The sequence below is a fragment of the Zingiber officinale genome, chromosome 9A (genome assembly GCF_018446385.1).
Source record: "Zingiber officinale cultivar Zhangliang chromosome 9A, Zo_v1.1, whole genome shotgun sequence".
Lineage (NCBI taxonomy): Eukaryota > Viridiplantae > Streptophyta > Magnoliopsida > Zingiberales > Zingiberaceae > Zingiber > Zingiber officinale.
In genome coordinates this window covers 130,123,445-130,142,970 of record NC_056002.1, presented here as the reverse complement: position 1 = coordinate 130,142,970, position 19,526 = coordinate 130,123,445, and the positions used below count along the sequence as shown (strand labels likewise).

At 40.8% G+C, this 19,526-nt stretch overlaps 1 pseudogene; it reads left to right on the top strand.

The window, feature by feature from the left end:
- The first annotated feature begins 1,834 nt into the window (after positions 1–1,834).
- Positions 1,835–19,526, top strand: part of LOC122019581 — a 98,295-nt pseudogene continuing 80,603 nt past the window's right edge.

Below are 19,526 nucleotides of genomic sequence, written 5' to 3'. Positions count from 1 at the left end.
CGGGGCGTGACAATTTAGTGGTATCAGAGCGAGGTTACGATACTTGCTGTGTGTTCTGGATTTATACGATCTTTGTTTTCGTATTATGGATACTTTGAATAATCTGATATCAGTTTATTAGGTATCAGCGCGCCAAAGTTTGGCGATATTTATTTGATTTCCGTGTGTTGGATTTTCGGGATTTATCTGATACCAATTCATGGGTATCAGAGCAGGGTGTGATACCTGCGTTTGGTATTTTGGACATTTTTTTTTATACTAGCCCTAGTTGCGAGACAGATTAGTCTGGGCAGTTATTTTCGGTTGCACAGATTTGTCCGTTTCGATTATGTTATGGACTTCCGTTTTGGATTTATATGGATTTCCGGTGTTTGTTTTTCTCGTACGGAATTCCGAGGTCAATTTGGGGGTTGGACAGTGACGGAACATCTCCAGACAGCAATTAGGTATGGTGTCATTTTGGTAATTGTTTATACCTGTGGTAATATCTATAATATAATTTAACAGATATGAGGCGATCTACGCGTATTGCTGCGAGACGTGGTCTTCGGGCGAGCACGTGCGAGGCTGAGGATCTCTGGATATACGAAGATGCCTAAAAGCTTGTCGGTCGAGACAGACTCGGCATCTGCAGTGGCGAGCCTTGAACTCGATGACTCCCTTAGAGGTGCCTACCTCAGTGCAACCGCAGTATCCTTGCTCTGTATTCCGGTACCACGAGATACCATTAGCATATCCGACACCAGCTCGGCTCGATCTGTGCATACTCGGCACCACCGCCACTGGACCCACCGTGTATCGGCACGGCCCTGTGCCCTCGATACATCTGATGTACTCGATGCACTTTGCACTAGGGATACCGACTACTCCATCCGGTACCATTGCCTACCGTACATCCGGTAGCGACCACATATGTTCACCCTCTGTTCCGATGGCATATGCTCCGGTTTACTCGGCGGACCGGAGTACCTCCTCCGGTTTATCGCGGTACCACCGTGCCCAGTGTTTCCGTCCGTCCGGTAGTTCGACACACCTCATCGATATTGGCACGAGCGGGATTCGATGTGGCGAATCGATGAAGAGTCGATTCACACTCTTCCGAGGAGAGATCCGAGTGTGGCTTTGTCTTGGATTGAGACTATGGGCGGACTTTCTTTATATTGCTTGCTCGAGTGGGAGAAAGCGGTGGCCTTTTCACTTACGAGGCGGCCGATACTTGGTGGCTTACCGGTCTATCATCGGTGAGCGAGAATATCACTTGGGCGATTCGAGAGGCTTTTGAGAGCGTTTCTTTCCTGAGCTTATCGGATGGCTCGCCGGGATTTCTTGAGTTCTGACAGAATAATCGGACGATGTTGAGTATAATGCGAGTTTGAGTTGGCCAAGTTTTGTCGAGCTAGTTCGAGGGCAGTTCACGTATCTGACAGTTCATTCGAGTGGATGGACATTTGCATCTAAGACTTGTCGGTCTTGGTATCACATCTTATGCGGAGATGTTGGATAGAGCCCTCATTATTGAGTCTCAGAGAGTTTTCGGATAAGAAAAGAAGCGGTAGTCGGACATCCGGGCGAGCCGGCGACCTCGGACTACACCACGGCAGCGTAGTCGATCGATCGGTACATCCGGGGTATCACGTAAACCTCGAAATCGAGGCGGTCTTCATCGGGACATTTCGGTCTTCTCAGGAAACAACCCCGCGACATTATTGTTTGAGATGTGGATCCGAGATCATGTCACTTAACTGTTCTCAGGGGCGTCGGTTGCTTTCATTGCAAGCTGACACCAGTCGAGATTGTCCGCGAAGACTCGGCATATGGCTTCGGAGGGTCGATCATGGAGGACAGTCCGGTCATCGGAACTTATCGAGGAGGCAGGCCCAACCTTTACATGGTCGGCGAGTGCTTCACTGCGGCGGCGGCATTTGGCATGCTTGGCGGGAGTACTCTAGTGCTTCCATAGCACCCCGAGTTCTGTTCCGGGACTTTATTATCCGACGCGAGGCGTGTCGGATCGACCTCGGCCTATAGGTCGATGCAGACTCGGTCGCCAGTACATAGTATCGATCGCCGTCCTCTCGGTCTTCTGCAGCGCGATATCCGGCCAGCCTCGATGGCGAGCTTACCGCGGCCCGGCCGTGGCGATACCTCCTCCTCCTCCGTGATGGATGTGTTCATGCGATGACCAGGGAGGATGTGCGAGCCGACGGATCCGTTTTCCGCGGTATGATTTCTATTTATGCCTTATCTGCGGATATACTGATAGATACCGGTAGCTCGCATTCATTTATATCTCGCACTTTTATGCGGGAGGTTGGTAGATTACCCACTCTCGGACCCGGTTTGACCGTCTCCCTACCGTCCGATGATTCATTGGATGTCACCCAGAGGTCCGAGGTTGCCCGTTAGATTTTGGCAACCTAATACTTACGATGGATCTTTTAGTATTAGAAATGGTCGATTTTGATATTATTCTTGGCATGGATTGTTGTCGCATATCATGCCACAGTTGATTGCCGAGACGAGGGTGGTCACCGGCCTCCGAATCAACCTCGTGGGATTTCACCGCATCGAGGCGGCGGCTTATCGATCATTTCAGCGATCTGAGCTCGAGAGGTTCTTTGTCACATGGTCGGGGTTTTGTTATCTTTGATCGATACTCGGGAATGATTCGTAGCTCTCGAGCGTTCGTAGTCCGGGAGTACCAAGATGTATTTCGGGCTGCCGGTTTGCCTCCCGAAGGCGGTGGAGTTCGCTATTGAGTTAATTCCGGAACTACCGACATCTAAAGCTCCATATTATGGCACCAAAGAGTTGAACAGTGAAGGTTCAACTCCGGAGCTTTAGGCGAGGATTTATTCGCCTAGTGTTTCCCATGGGGTTCTCCGGTATTATTTGTCAAGAAAAAGGACGGCACTATGAGGTTATGTATTGACTAGAGACAGCATGCAGTGACCGTTAGAAATAAATATCCCTTACCACGGATCGAGGTTTTGACTCAGAGGTACATCGGTGTATTCTAAGATTGATCTGTGATCCGGATATCATCAGCTAAGAGTCGAGACTCGGATATTGAAGATGCTTTCCGTACTGATCTGGTCATTATGAGTTTTTGGTAATGCCATTTGGGCTTACCAATGCTCAGCGGTGTTTATGGACTTGATGAACCGCATATTTCGAGTATCCGGATCAGTTTGTTATCGTTTTATTGATGACATATTGGTCTACTCTCATTCCGAGGAGGAGCACGCACGGATCTTCGCATAGTCTTGGAGATTCTTGACGACATCAGTTTGTCGAAGTTCAGCAAGTGTGTGTTCGGCTATCCTCGATCGGTTTTCCGGGACACGTGGTTTCTAGTAGAGGTATTTCATTGATCCTCGAAGATCGAGGTCACCGATTGGGGCAGAAGTCGATTCGAGATCCTCGATTTTCGGGATTGGCGGGTATTACCGACGTTTTGTCGAGGGTTTCAGCGTATTGCTATGCGTGACACGCCTTACCGGAAAGGCGTGAAGTTTCGTGGGCGAGGATTGCGAGACCGGCTTTCGGGTGAGCGGAGATTAGTGTCGGCTCGGTTTTGGTTTTACCTTACGGAAGGACGGTTGTACTTTACAGCGTCTCTTGAGGTTTGGGCATTACGTGCGACCTGTGAGTAGTCTCTTATGCTTCTTGTCGTTGAAGGAGCATGAGAAGAACTACCAGTCATGATTTGGAGTTAGCCGCCATCATTTTTGCTCTGAAGTTATGGCGACATCATTTATACGGTATCACATTTGAGATTCTTCGATCATAAGAGTCTCAAATATATTTTCACTCGGAAGGAGCTTAATCTCCGACGGAGGAGATGGATGGAGTTTCGAAGGACTACGATTGTACCATTAGCTACCACCGAGGAAAGCTAATGTGGTTGCGAATACTTTCGGCGAAGTCCAGGCGACTTTGGCTTGCCGGACTTGATCCACGGACTTGATTGAGTTTTTTGAGTTAGACTTGGAGGAGAGGGATCTACAGGCGGGTATTCGGTTACCATGGTTGCTCGATCGTCGATCGGGCGAAGATCCAAGAGCTCGGTGGTGATAAGCATTTGCGGTTCATTAGCAATCGAGATAGCTTCGAGCGGGCCAGAGTTTACGAGACGAGGAGGTGTTATATACTTCGAGGGATTATGCGTACCTCGGTCTCATCCGGTCTTACAGAGAGCTACTGAGGCACACCGCTCCCGATTTGCGATCCATCGGCGGGACCCGTATGTATCGAGACTTGAGGCGTTCCTCCGGTGGAGCGGCATGAAGAAAGACATCGCGGTTCATAGCTAGATGTCTTATATGTCAGCAAGTGAAGGCCGAGCATCGAGACCGCAGGATTACTTCAGCGGATTCCTATTCCCGAGTGGAAGTGGGATCACATTACCATGGACTTTGTGGTAGGGTTGCGAGGACACGACGAGGTCACGATGCGATTTGGGTAATCGTTGATCGATTAACCAAATCCATGCACTTCTTCCCCTGGATCGATTGGCGGATCTGTATTGTCGAGAGATCATCGGACTACATGGTGTTCCGTTGAGTATTATTTCGGATAGAGATCCACGGTTCACATCTCGTTTCTGGCAGTAGCAGGCCTTGGGCACACAACTCCGACTTAGTATGACTTTCCATCCATGCAGATGGACGATCGGGCGGACTATTCGGACTCTTGAGTACTTGCGAGATCATGTGTTATGGATTTTGGAGGCAGTTGGGAGGACCATCTGCTAAGTAGAGTTTGCTTACAACAACGGCTTTCATTCGGCTATTCGGATGGCACCGTTTGAGGCGTTGTATGGTAGACCTTGTCGGACACCGTCCCTCTGGGAGTGGGAGAGGCCCAGTTGTTGGGACCTCATAGAGTTCAGCGGGATGCTGAGTTGGTTCGTATTATCGGACGGAGGATGTCGAGGCGAGGATCGCCGAAAAGTTCTGCCGATCGGAGGCGAGACCACTAGAGTTCTCTGTTGGTGACCATGTATTTCTGAGTTTCACCCACGAAAGGGTGAAGAGATTTGGCATCGAGGTGTTAGCTCATGATATATTGGTCCTTCGAGATCTTGGGTGGATCGGAGGCGGTAGCACTACCACCGTCCCTCGAGGCGTTCACGATGTATTTCACGTATCGATGCTGAGGAGATACGTGCCTGATCCGACACATGTGCTGGTAGATATTCCAGTTCCAGTTCAGCCTGACATTACATATGAGGAGGTTCCGGTACGGATTCTCGACCGGAAAGAGCGTCAGTTGCGGAACAAGACTATCCGGCTGGTTAAAGTCGGATGGCAGCATCATTCGGACGAGGAGGCTACTTGGGAGCTCGAGGATATGATCCGAGCTCGATATCCCCATCTTTTCACTTGAGGTATGTGATTTAATTTACCGTTCAGCATTTATACTTTATATCTGTTGTTAGTACTTGCTGATGGTAGATAACGAAATTTGGGGACCAAATTTTTTATTAGTGGGGGAGAATGTAAAATACCGAAAAAAATAGGCAATTATTAATAAGGGAATTTTCTGGAATTTTTGGAGATTTTTCGGGAATTTTTCGGAGCTCGTACGGATGAGTTGACGGGGATAAAAACGGGGTCCGGAAAAGCCTGTTTAGGCTACCCAGTTTTAATAAGGAAAAGTTTTATTTTTCTTTTCCTTTTTCCTTTTTTTTTTCTCTTTAAATCCTTCGTTTCTTCCCCCTCCTCGCACCCGAGCCCGACGCCGCCTTCCTCTCATCTCCGTGCCCTAACCGCCGGCCCAGCGGTTCTCTTCTTCTCGAGCTTACAACCCCTCGGCCACTTCCTCTTCTTTCTTCTCCTACCCGAGCCGAAGCCCTCCTCTGCCCTAGCCTTGCCACCGGAGACGCACGGAGCAACGCCGCAAAACCCCCTGGTGCCCTAGTCGACACCGATCATAGCCGTCGCCTCTCGCCGTGGAGGACTCAGATCGCCGCCCCTTTTTGTCAGCGAGTTTTGGCCGGAAGAGGGAGTATCAAGCCCTCTCTTGATCAGCCGATTCTCCACTGCCGAGCCCTCTTCCCATCTGTTAATTGTCGACGCCAGTCAAGTTGCTGTTTCCCATCCTTTCCTCTCTTCCGGCAGAGCAGAGCCGTCGACTCCTTGTTCTTGAGCCATGCCTTAGCATAGTAGCCGGATCCTTGATCACCTCCGACCAGTGGAAAGGAAGAGGTAAGATGATTAGGTTGATGCATTCCTGATCACTAGCTTGGTCTCACCTTACACTGAACTGTAGGGGAAAATTTCAAGCGGGAATTGTGTACTGTGGGGAGTTCCTGGTTTCGGCAGCAACCATTCAGTATTCCCTTTTACCAGCAGCAATCAACCTTAGTTGGGCAGTAACTCTTTAATTCCAGCATTTTCTTGTTCTCGAATAAGCTGTGGAACTTGAGGTAAGGTTAGGGTTTTAACCTTCGTAGTAGATGATTGTTAGTTTTGTTAGCAAAAATTGTTAACTTGGATTCATGTGTAGGTTTTAAGGAAATCGAATAGTAGAATGGTTAGGGTTAATGAAGCTAATCCTAATTGATTTTTGAGTTAAATTCAATTAGGGTTCCTGAAGAAAAATAGTTTGGTTTAGCTATTTAGTTATAATTAAATTTAGCTAAACTGTACGATTTAATACAGGATATTGACTCGAGACAGTGTCTTGACGGGGGATCTGTTTTGGATACGATCCTTTTCTATTGGAGGCGGGTACTTTGACTTTTGTCTTTTGATATGCATAATAAAGTATTTAACATATAGCAATGATTGTGTTATCATTTTTATTCGGTTGGTCACTACATGATCTGTTACAGGATGTTTGTTTATTTATTATGCACTGCATGTTGTTATTGACCTGACCATACATGCTTTTGGTAGTGACCCAACCCTATGATACATCATGTTCAGGACCTAGGGTTTATTTGATACCTTATCTGTTTGTGTACCTTCCATCTGATACATTGACTTGTGGTACACCTTTTATTTATGTATGGATCTTTCTATGCTATTCATGAGATTGCCATGCTTAGTATCATGCATCATGTTTGCATGCTGTGCGATTGTCGGCTCCACTATGGTTGAGCCCATCGCCACTATGGTTGCTACTCGGAAAACCTAGAGGTTCCACTGTACAAAAATTTTGTACAAAGGTCTGAACCTTTTCCTAGCTACCATGTGTTCTTTTAAATTAAATTTTGGATCGCCTGCGGAACTTAACACGTTTGATCCAAAACTTAATCTATTTGTTCTTTTAGGTTTTGACTTGGATCTCCTGCGGAACTTAACACGTTCGACCCAAGTCTCCTTAAGTTATTAATTCCATTAAATATTAATTTCCATAAAAGGTTCCCAGTACTGACGTGGCGAGACACATGGCCTTCTTGGATATGGGAGCAACCACCACCGACTAGACAAAACCTTTAATAGAAAGCTAATATTTAATTTCCTAAAATAACTTTAGGTTAACCAAAGAGAACAATCAAATCACAAGGAAAGAAAACAAAAGAACACAACTTCGAAAAACATATTCGAAATACTAGAACGTAAGCCTCTTGTATTTGGTATTATTTCCATAAATAACTAGCATGATGCGGAAAGAAAAATTACTAGTTATACCTTGTAGAAAAACCTCTTGATCTTCTACCGTATTCCTCTTCTAACCTCGGACGTTGTGTGGGCAACGATCTTCCGAGATGAGAAACCACCAAGCACCTTCTTCTCCTCCTAGCTAGGTTCGGCCAAAACAAGAAAGCTCCACCAAGGAAGAAGAAACACCAACCAAGCTCTAAGAGATGCAAGCTTCCTCTCCTTCTTCTTCTTCTTCTCCAAGTAGTATCCGGCCTCCACAAGACCTCCAAGCAATAGAGAGTTTCAGCCACCACAAAGAGGAAGAAGAGAAGAGATGATGGCCGGCCACAACACCAAGGAAAAGAGGGAGAGAAAACAATAGAGGTTGTATCTCATGAAGGCACCCTCACCCCTTCTTTTATATTCCTTGGCCTAGGCAAATTAGGAAATTTAATTACAATAAAATTTCCTCAATTTCCTTGACATGATTTAATTTAGAAAAATAAAACAAATTTTCCAAATTAAAGTTCAATGGCCGGCCACATCATTGGAGAGCAAATTGGACAAGTTTTAATCAACAATTAAAACTTCCTAATTTGTTTCCGGAAATTTTAAAAATAAAATTTCTCTTTAAAAATCTCTTCATGGTTGATAAAAGGAAATTTCTATAATTTTAATTTTATCAACATGTGGATAATTTTTAAAGAGAAAATAAAATAACTCTTCAATCTACAAATAAGGAAAGAGATTTAATCTCTTTCTTTAATCTTTTATAGATCTTTTACAAGAGAGATATTTTAATTTTAATTCTCTTTAATAAATTATTTCTTCCACATAATAAAAATTAAAATTAAAATCCCTTTTTAATTTAATTTGGCCGGCCCCCACTAGCTTGGGTTCAAGCTAGGGCCGGCCACCTAACTTGGCTCAGCCTTTTTGCTTGGCCGGCCCCATAATGTGGGTATAGAAGGTGGGTATAGGTGGGTATAGAACTCTATAAATAAGAGGCTACGATAGGGACCGAGAGGAGGAATTGGTTTTGGTCTCCCGATAAAATTAAGCATCCCGTGTTCGCCCCGAACACACAACTTAATTTTATCAATAATAATTCATTCCACTAGAGAATTATTATTGAACTACCGCACCAATCCCAAATTACATTTTGGGCTCCTTCTTATTATGAGTGTGTTAGTCTCCTGTGTTTAAGATATCGAATGTCCACTAATTAAGTGAGTTACTGACAACTCATTTAATTAATTTCTTAGTCCAAGAGTAGTACCACTCAACCTTATTATCATGTCGGACTAAGTCCACCTGCAGGTTTAACATGACAATCCTTATGAGCTCCTCTTGAGGACATTATCAACCTAGTATCACTAGGACACAGTTTCCTTCTATAATCAACAACACACACTATAAGTGATATCATTTCCCAACTTATCGGGCTTATTGATTCATCGAACTAAATCTCACCCATTGATAAATTAAAGAAATAAATATCAAATATATGTGCTTGTTATTATATTAGGATTAAGAGCACACACTTCCATAATAACTGAGGTCTTTGTTCCTTTATAAAGTCAGTATAAAAAGAACGACCTCAAATGGTCCTACTCAATACACTCTAAGTGTACTAGTGTAATTATATAGTTAAGATAAACTAACATCTAATTACACTACGACCTTCCAATGGTTTGTTCCTTTCCATCTTAGTCGTGAGCTACTGTTTATAATTTATAAGGAACCGATAACATGATCTTCTGTGTGTGACACCACACACCATGTTATCTACAATATAAATTAATTGAGCAACTACATTTATCATAAATGTAGACATTTGACCAATGTGATTCTTATTTCTAGATAAATGTTTATACCAAAAGCTAGGCTTTTAGTATACACTCTAACAATCTCCCACTTATACTAAAAGACTAAGCTGCTATATTTGCTACCATACATCTGATTCCTAACCCTTCAACATGTCCATCAAAAGCTCTTGCCTTAAGGACCTCGGTGGAAGGATCTATAGGTCATCACCTGATGCAATCTAGGTAGCAACAACTTCTCCTCGTTTATACGATTTCTCGTATTGGGTGGTACTTGCGCTCTATTGTGTTTACTTGCCTTTATAGACTTATGGTTTCTTCGAGTTTGCTACTGCACCAATATTATTACAATAAATTGTAATAATCTTTGGACAAACTAGAAATCATATCTAAGTCTATCTTGAGGTTATTGAGTCATTCAGCTTTTATGGCTACCTCAGAGGCTTGCCATATACTAAGCTTCTATGGTGGAGTCCAGAAAAACACCTATGCTTATCACTCTTCCATAGTTATGACTTTACCTCCTAAAGTAAACACAAAATCCCGAGGTCGACTTATTATTGTCCCTATCCGATTGGAAGTCAAAATCCATGCAACCCACAAGGACTAAATTAACTGCCTTGTAAGCTAGCATATAATCTCTAGTGCCTCTAAGGTACTACAATATATGCTTTACTGTAGTCCACTGTCCTTGTCCAGGGTTACTTTGATATCTGCTAACTATGCCCTTGGCAAAACATATTTCTGATCTCGTGCATAGCATACATTAGGCTTCCAACAGCATAAAGAATCGCCTTTATTTCCTTTATCTCCTTTGATGTCTACAGAGACATATCTTTAGATAAAGTTACTCTATCCTGAAAAGGTAAGAAACCTTTCTTGGAGTTTTGTATGCTTAAAACAAGCAAGGATTTTTCCGATGTATGAAGCTTGGGATAAGTAAAATATTCTTTTCTTGCGATCCCTTATTACTTTGATCTCAAGAATATATACATTCTCCCAAGTCCTTTATATCGAATTATTTGGACAACCATACCCTTACTTCTGACAACATTTTGATATTGTTTCCAACTACCAAAAATATTATCTAAGTATAGTACAAGAAATACCACCACGTTTCCATCATATCTTTTGTATACACAAGACTTATCCGGTTACTAAATCCATAGATCTGAATTACTTTGATAAACCGGATGTTCCAAGACCTTGAAGCTTTGCCTCAGTCCATAGACTGATTGAGCTTACACACAAGATGCTCTTAGCCCTTTGCAATGAACCCTTCTGGTTGCTTTTTATGGATGCTTTCTTCAAAACTTCCATAAAGGAATGCTGTCTTGACATCCTCTTGCCAAATAGATAAAAGAATCCGGATAGACTTAAGCATGACTACCAGTGAAAAAGTTTCCTTTTTCATCAAGCCTTGCTTTGAAAGTTACTACCTTCCTGTCTATCCCTCTTTTCCTATTATAGACCTTTTTATACCCAACGACTTTTACACCATTTGGTGATTCTACAAGCTTCTAGATTTTACATATATTCTAATTCTTTTATTCATTACTCTTTGCCAAGATGCTGCATCTTTATCTTGGAGTGCTTCATCATATGACCGGAGATCAGGTTCATGCCCTCCAGGGATCGAGTCCAAAAACTCTCCCAAAACATGAACCTATTTAGGTTGCATAACAACCCTCCCACTACAATAAGACACTTTCTGTAATTGTGTATCAATTTGTGATACATGTTGCAGTTTTCTTGTGGTATCTCATCTTGTACAGTTGGTACTAGGTTAGACATGTCCTTTATTATTTCCTTAAGAACAAATTTACTTATGAGCACGTGGTTCATTATATAGTCCTTTTCTAAAAAAAAAATTAGTCATTGATGCTAACAATGACCTTCTGATTTTTAAGACTATAAACTTACTTTTGTTTATCTAGGATAACTTACAAACAAGTGAACTCCTATCCAACTTATCATTGTCTCTCTTTAATATATGTGCTGGACTACCCGAATCCGAATATGCTTCAAAATAGGTTTTCACCTATTCAACAATTCTATATGAGTAGAGAGTTCTAACTTGGAAGGTACTATGTTCACTTTCGTTTCCAGAGTTTATCCTTAAAACAAATTTGGTAATTTTCTAAATAACTCATCATCTATCTAATTATTTCATAAGAGTCCTTTACCTTCTTTCTACTACACCATTCTGTTGGGGTGTACCAGGTGCAGTTAGTTGGGATTGAATCCCTACTTTTGATAAGTGACTCCTAAATTCTCCCAAGAGGTACTTGCCACTACGATCTTACCATAGTGATATTTACTTTAACATTTCTCCGCATCAGCCTTGTACTCTTTGAACTAATCAAAGTACTTAGTCTTGCGGTACATTAAGTAAATTTATTTGTATCTTGAATAGTTGTCTATAAAATAGATGAAATATTCAATACTACCTCTTGTCTGGATAGTCATAGGATCATACAAATCAGAATGAACCGATTTCAACATATCTTTGACTCCATACCCCTTGGAATTAAAAGCTTCTTGGTTATTTTCCTTCCAAGTAAGACTCGCAGGTTGGAAAGATTTCCACTACTAATGAACCCAAAAGTTCATCAACTACCAATGAATCCTACTTAAGTTAATATAACCTAGCCTTAGATGTCAAAGATATAATTGGTTCCTTTTCGAAGGTTGCTTTCTCTTAAGTTAGAAGATGTGTTATTAATTTCCATTTGTTGCATCATGGGAGTTATTGGATTATAAATAGTCAACCAACATACCAGAATAGATAACTTGCCTATTTTTCTTGATAACAACTTTGTTATCAAAATAGACACAATATCTATTCTATAATGGTTTAGAAACTGAAATCAGGTTCTTTCTAAACTTAGTATGTAAAGACAATTCCTAATAATCCAAATTTTATTCCTATTAGAGAATAAACCTCTCCCACTGCAACAGCTGCTACTTTTGCAGTAGTGCCCATGTGGACGGTGTTTTTTATTTTCATTTAGTTGTCGGGTTTCAATGAATTGCAGACATGATCAGTGGCTCCCATATCTACACACCAGGTACCGGTAGATAACTCCACTAAACATGTATCAACTAATGAATAAAATACACCTATATTGTTCTTAGTTCTAAGAAGACAGTCTACCTTAATGTCCAAATTCTATTTCCAATCAATTATAATTGGGACCACTAAGTCTATCCTAAAGTATATCAGCTAGGGATTGACCATCTTCCTAAGAATCACAAAAATATTTGGTTAAGACCAACTCCTTAAAAATCCCCATGAATTTTGTATGTCACGTATACAAATTCAAAGAGAAAATTTTATTTAATTTTATTATCTCGTCAACCTTACTTTATGACGAATAAAATTAATAGTTGGTCTATCAAATATTTGGTCAAGACTCTAAATTTAAAATAATATTGATTCCTCTAACAATACTATTTAAATTTACCAACACCTCAAAACACCGTGAATTTTGCATGCCACGTTAGTGTGGACGTATACAAAATCAACATTTGTAAGAGGAGGGTTTACCCATTAACTATCTTGTCAACGTAACTTTATGACAAATAAAATTATCTCAAACACCGTTAATTTTGTATGCCACGTTAGTGTGGACGTATACAAAATCAATCATTTGTAAGAGGGGTTTTAACCCTTTAATTTTATTATCTTGTCAACCTAACTTTATGACAAATAAAATTATCTCAAACACCGTTAATTTTGTATGCTACGTTAGTGTGGACGTATACAAAATCAATCATTTGTAAGAGGGGTTTTAACCCTTTAATTTTATTATCTTGTCAACCTAGTTTTATGACAAATTAATAGTTGGTTTCATTTGGTCACACAAATAATAGCAGTGACTCCGATGGGGAGGATACTATTAAATGTATCTAAGTGTATACCATTACTTGACACTAAGTCCATTAATAAGATTATGCCCCTTCCGTTGGGGAAGATCACACGCTCTTAATTAACTTCCTATAGTCATCCAAAAATGGAAGTCTGTTCTAGTGATCCATAAACAAGCTCATCCGTTATGGAGGAAGGCACTCAGAGCCAACGCGCAAGCTTGTTTGCATCACTTACAAACCAGTAATGGAGACCATGGGATTTACTTAAAAATCCCTCTCCCACTTAGTTATTTATAAATGAGGAATTTTAACTATGCTAGCCTACTAAACTTGTAAACTAACATGCACACACAATATAAAAGCAATAAATAGAAAAATCTAATTTTCAACTATTATGACTTTTATCTCTAGTTGTCCTCCGTGTGTTGTCATCCCAAGCTGCTGCCATATTTGGCCACCGCCACCGGGTCTAGCTGTCGCATCCATCTTGCTCCTAGTTCCGCTGCGCCTCTGGTCCTTAGAAGGTTCCACGCTTTGCAAGATTCGATCCGCGACATAAATAGAATTTTACATTTTGATCCTATATTCCATAAAAGGAATGTACATGTATCTAGATCAAAAATAAAATCCTAATAAAACTAAATACAGCTCCTGCTGTATTTTATAATACAATCATGCACACACATATAAATGCCCTTGACATGTCCAAGGGTCCAATCACACACATAAAACTATAAGCCATAATAGTTGGATCCTGCATCCACAAAGTTAGCATATCCTACTATTATCCTGCCTAAATTATGTATGACATGTGCATAATTAAACTAATACCAAATACACAGAGGCAAAACCCTAGCTCTGATACCAATTGTTGGTTGCTACTCGGAAAACCTAGAGGTTCCACTGTACAAAAATTTTGTACAAAGGTCTGAACCTTTTCCTAGCTACCATGTGTTCTTTTAAATTAAATTTTGGATCGCCTGCGGAACTTAACACGTTTGATCCAAAACTTAATCTATTTGTTCTTTTAGGTTTTGACTTGGATCTCCTGCGGAACTTAACACGTTCGACCCAAGTCTCCTTAAGTTATTAATTCCATTAAATATTAATTTCCATAAAAGGTTCCCAGTACTGACGTGGCGAGGCACATGGCCTTCTTGGATATGGGAGCAACCACCACCGACTAGACAAAACCTTTTATAGAAAGCTAATATTTAATTTCCTAAAATAACTTTAGGTTAACCAAAGAGAACAATCAAATCACAAGAAAAAAAAAACAAAAGAACACAACTTCGAAAAACATATTCGAAATACTAGAACGTAAGCCTCTTGTATTTGGTATTATTTCCATAAATAACTAGCATGATGCGGAAAGAAAATTACTAGTTATACCTTGTAGAAAACCTCTTGATCTTCTACCGTATTCCTCTTCTAACCTCGGACGTTGTGTGGGCAACGATCTTCCGAGATGAGAAACCACCAAGCACCTTCTTCTCCTCCTAGCTAGGCCAAAACAAGAAAGCTCCACCAAGGAAGAAGAAAAACACCAACCAAGCTCTAAGAGATGCAAGCTTCCTCTCCTTCTTCTTCTTCTCCAAGTAGTATCCGGCCTCCACAAGACCTCCAAGCAATAGAGAGTTTCGCCACCACAAGAGGAAGAGAGAGAGATGATGGCCGGCCACACCAAGGAAAAGAGGGAGAGAAAACAATAGAGGTTGTATCTCATGAAGGCACCCTCACCCCTTCTTTTATATTCCTTGGCCTAGGCAAATTAGGAAATTTAATTACAATAAAATTTCCTCAATTTCCTTGACATGATTTAATTTAGAAAAATAAAACAAATTTTCCAAATTAAAGTTCAATGGCCGGCCACATCATTGGAGAGCAAATTGGACAAGTTTTAATCAACAATTAAAACTTCCTAATTTGTTTCCGGAAATTTTAAAAATAAAATTTCTCTTTAAAAATCTCTTCATGGTTGATAAAAGGAAATTTCTATAATTTTAATTTTATCAACATGTGGATAATTTTTAAAGAGAAAATAAAATAACTCTCCAATCTACAAATAAGGAAAGAGATTTAATCTCTTTCTTTAATCTTTGTAGATCTTTTACAAGAGATATTTTAATTTTAATTCTCTTTAATAAATTATTTCTTCCACATAATAAAAACTAAAATTAAAATCCCTTTTTAATTTAATTTGGCCGCCCCCACTAGCTTGGGTTCAAGCTAGGGCCACCACCCAATTTTATACCTAGGTCGGCTCCAAGCTAGCTTGGCCGGCCCCATTATGTGGGTATAGAAGGTGGGTATAGGTGGGTATAGAACTCTATAAATAAGAGGCTACGATAGGGACCGAGAGGAGGAATTGGTTTTGGTCTCCCGATAAAATAAAGCATCCCGTGTTCGCCCCCAACTTAATTTTATCAATAATAATTCATTCCACTAGAGAATTATTATTGAACTACCGCATCAATCCCAAATTACATTTTGGGCTCCTTCTTATTATGAGTGTGTTAGTCTCCCTGTGTTTAAGATATCGAATGTCCACTAATTAAGTGAGTTACCGACAACTCATTTAATTAATTTCTTAGTCCAAGAGTAGTACCACTCAACCTTATTATCATGTCGGACTAAGTCCACCTCTGGGTTTAACATGACAATCCTTATGAGCTCCTCTTGAGGACATTATCAACCTAGATCACTAGGACACAGTTTCCTTCTATAATCAACAACACACACTATAAGTGATATCATTTCCCAACTTATCGGGCTTATTGATTCATCGAACTAAATCTCACCCATTGATAAATTAAAGAAATAAATATCAAATATATGTGCTTGTTATTATATTAGGATTAAGAGCACACACTTCCATAATAACTGAGGTCTTTGTTCCTTTATAAAGTCAGTATAAAAAGAACGATCTCAAATGGTCCTACTCAATACACTCTAAGTGTACTAGTGTAATTATATAGTTAAGATAAACTAACATCTAATTACACTACGACCTTCCAATGGTTTGTTCCTTTCCATCTTAGTCGTGAGCTACTGTTTATAATTTATAAGAACCGATAACATGATCTTCTGTGTGTGACACCACACACCATGTTATCTACAATATAAATTAATTGAGCAACTACATTTATCATAAATGTAGACATTTGACCAATGTGATTCTTATTTCTAGATAAATGTTTATACCAAAAGCTAGGCTTTTAGTATACACTCTAACACTGCACACACCACCACCACCCATGGATTAGTGTTATATCAGGCAGGTGTGTGGCGGTTCTGCTGTTTGGCTCCGTTGGTCTGAGGACTCAGGGTGGTAGCCGGCAGTCAGTTCCGCTCTGTTTGGCTCCGTTGGCATTTAGTGTAGCAGCGTGGTAGCCGGCAGATGGTGGACTCTGTTTGGCTCCGTTGGTCAGATGATTCAGCGTGGTAGCCGGCAGAGATATCCTCCCCGTCATTGTGTACCGGGAGATGAGAGCATTGAGCTCCCCCATTTATGATTTGGGGACAGAGGACAGGAGTACTCCGACAGCATTCCGTCCACTCGGTCCTTGTCGGGAGCGGTGATGTCCAGTGCAGTCACCATATGCATTTATTGCATTTTATTGTTGTGATTGCTGCACTTATATGCTGCATTTGTATGGATGCATTTGATTGACATGCATACAGGATTATGATTTTCTTCGGTCTGACGACCTGTTACCTTTGTACCTTGATCCCGGTTAGTACGGTTATCTCCTGATTTCGTTCCAGTTGCATTTATTCCTTCTCGTATTCAGGAGACTGTACGCATGATTAGTGTTATCTTTTATTTGTTTTATTATGCATATCAGTTGTACCTGCTGAGTGTTGGACTCACCCCGCCTCCATTGTTGATATTTTCAGGTTGAGGCTGTCCGGAGCAGTTCCAGTCGCTGGCCCCCCATCTGCACGTAGAGCCAGTTCTCTACTAGTTCGTTATTTGTTTTATTTTGGTTTTTTTTCTATATCAGACTTTGTTTTAGTATTGTCTTTGGATTTTTTCCTATGGATATTGTATGGAGTGATACTTTTTGATGGATTTTTGATATGATATTGGATTTCATTCTACTACGTGCCTGCCTGGACGGCAGAAGAGGTGGGTTCGTTGGATTTGAGCTTTACGAGAGTAGTGGAGTAGGGTGGATTTCGAGTCAGAGTCCTATCGTTATTGATTACTATTATTAACTGCGTGTTTGTGACAGCCAGAGGCTGAATATCTTTATAAACTGCGTGGTGTTTGTTTTTTTATTTGTTGTTATTATTCCAGCCGCCTGTGGCTGAGGTATATGAGATATAGAAAAGTTTCAGATTGTCCGCCGTACAGGGGAGATGCTGCCGAAATTTCTTCGGACAGGGACTCCTCCGGGGCGTGACAAAAATTGCTGTTGTTATCACAAAAATTAATACAGTGATGTACTAAAACATGCACCCAATGAATCTACACAATCTAATTCCTCCAACTACGCATAGCATAAAGAAAAGTTGCTCAATAATCCATACTATATACATGCCATTTCTGCTACATATACTTATACCTGCCATTTTTTAAGAATCCAAATTGAGATACTTCGACAGAATTAAAACAAAGGAACACAAACCTAAATTCTACATGTTCCGAAAGCATGAAAGAGAGGCTAAATCCCTAACCATAATTTCTGTGCAACACAATCCGAAACAAAGGAAACTAAAACTCGAAACCAATTCTCCTGTTCTTCATGCTTAAACTCAATCAATCCTTCTCTTCTTTCTTTAGGGCTCACGACAGCAAACAAATCTCACAACTTAAATCCGAATTCTGTAAAACTCAAACTGTGTACTAACCCTTTACAACTTATTCCTTACAGCATGTTTCAAAATAAATATCAAGAAGATACAAGGATTTAAATCCTCAATTCGTGGCAGCAACTTAAGGAAGCAAACCTTCTTAATAACATGCTGCAAAAATCAGAAAGAAAAGGCCAACGGGAAATCCAAAACTACTCTTCTGCAGGTGAGTAAGCAACTTACCGTGCGTTCTTGGGCTCACTACCGAAAGAGAAAGCCTTCTAGGGTTCGGACAGCTTGAGATTTCTGGCCTCCTCTTGTGCTCACCGACCCTCCTCGACGAGAGTATCACAACTGCGTGAAGAGCCCCTCGGAGAAACCCTCGCTGGCCGCCGAAGGAACCCTAGCTTCTAGCCGCGTCTTCGCCCGAGAGGAGAATCGCCGACGCTCGCGTGAGGTGAGGAAAGGAGAGAAAGGTTCGGGTTCCGCAAATACCTAAGTTCTCTTTTTCTTTTAACTAGGGTTTCAAATTATAACTCAAATATTATTCGGTTCGAGTTTTTCTAAGAAATATTCGGCTGGTCTATTGGTTAAGCAAATCTTTGCTTAACCCATGGTTTCCGGTTCAAACCTCGGCTTGGACATTTTTTATCGAAACTTCCTTTGTTTAGTAAAAATACCAAACAACCTCCAAAAATTGCATAAAAATACTCTAAAAATCTCTAGAATTTTTCTATAGCATTTCAAAATATTTTTTGAATTATTTTTGGAGCTCAAAATGAGGAAATTTGGGTCGTTACATGTGGTCGGCCCTTTCTTGGTCACCAAGCATTGGATCGGCCCACTTCTTGGACACCAAGAAGAGCCTTACATTTGGATGGACTTGAGGCTATAATGAGGCTATGACAAGGACCTAGAGTAGAAATTGGTTTTGGCCTTCCGATAAGCTTGAGTATCCCGTGCTCGCCCTGAACAGACAACTCAAGTTCATCGATAATAACTCATTCCACTAGAGAGTTATTATCGCACTACCGCACAAATCCCAAATTACATTATGGGCTCCTTCTTATCATGAGTGTGTTAGTCTCCCTGTGTTTAAGATAACAAACATCCACTAATTAAGTAAGTTACTGACAACTCACTTAATTAATCTCTAGCTTCAAGAGTAGTACCACTCAACTTCATTGTCATGTCGGACTAAGTCCACCTGTAGGGCTTAACATGGCAATCCTTATGAGCTCCTCTTGGGGACATTCTCAACCTAGATAACTAGAACACGGATTCCTTCTATAATCAACAACACACACTATAAGTAATATTATTTCCCAACTTATCGGGCATATTGATTTTTCAAGTTAAACCTCACCCTTTGATAAATCAAAGAAATAAATATTAAATATATGTGCTTGCTATTATATTAGGATTAAGAGCA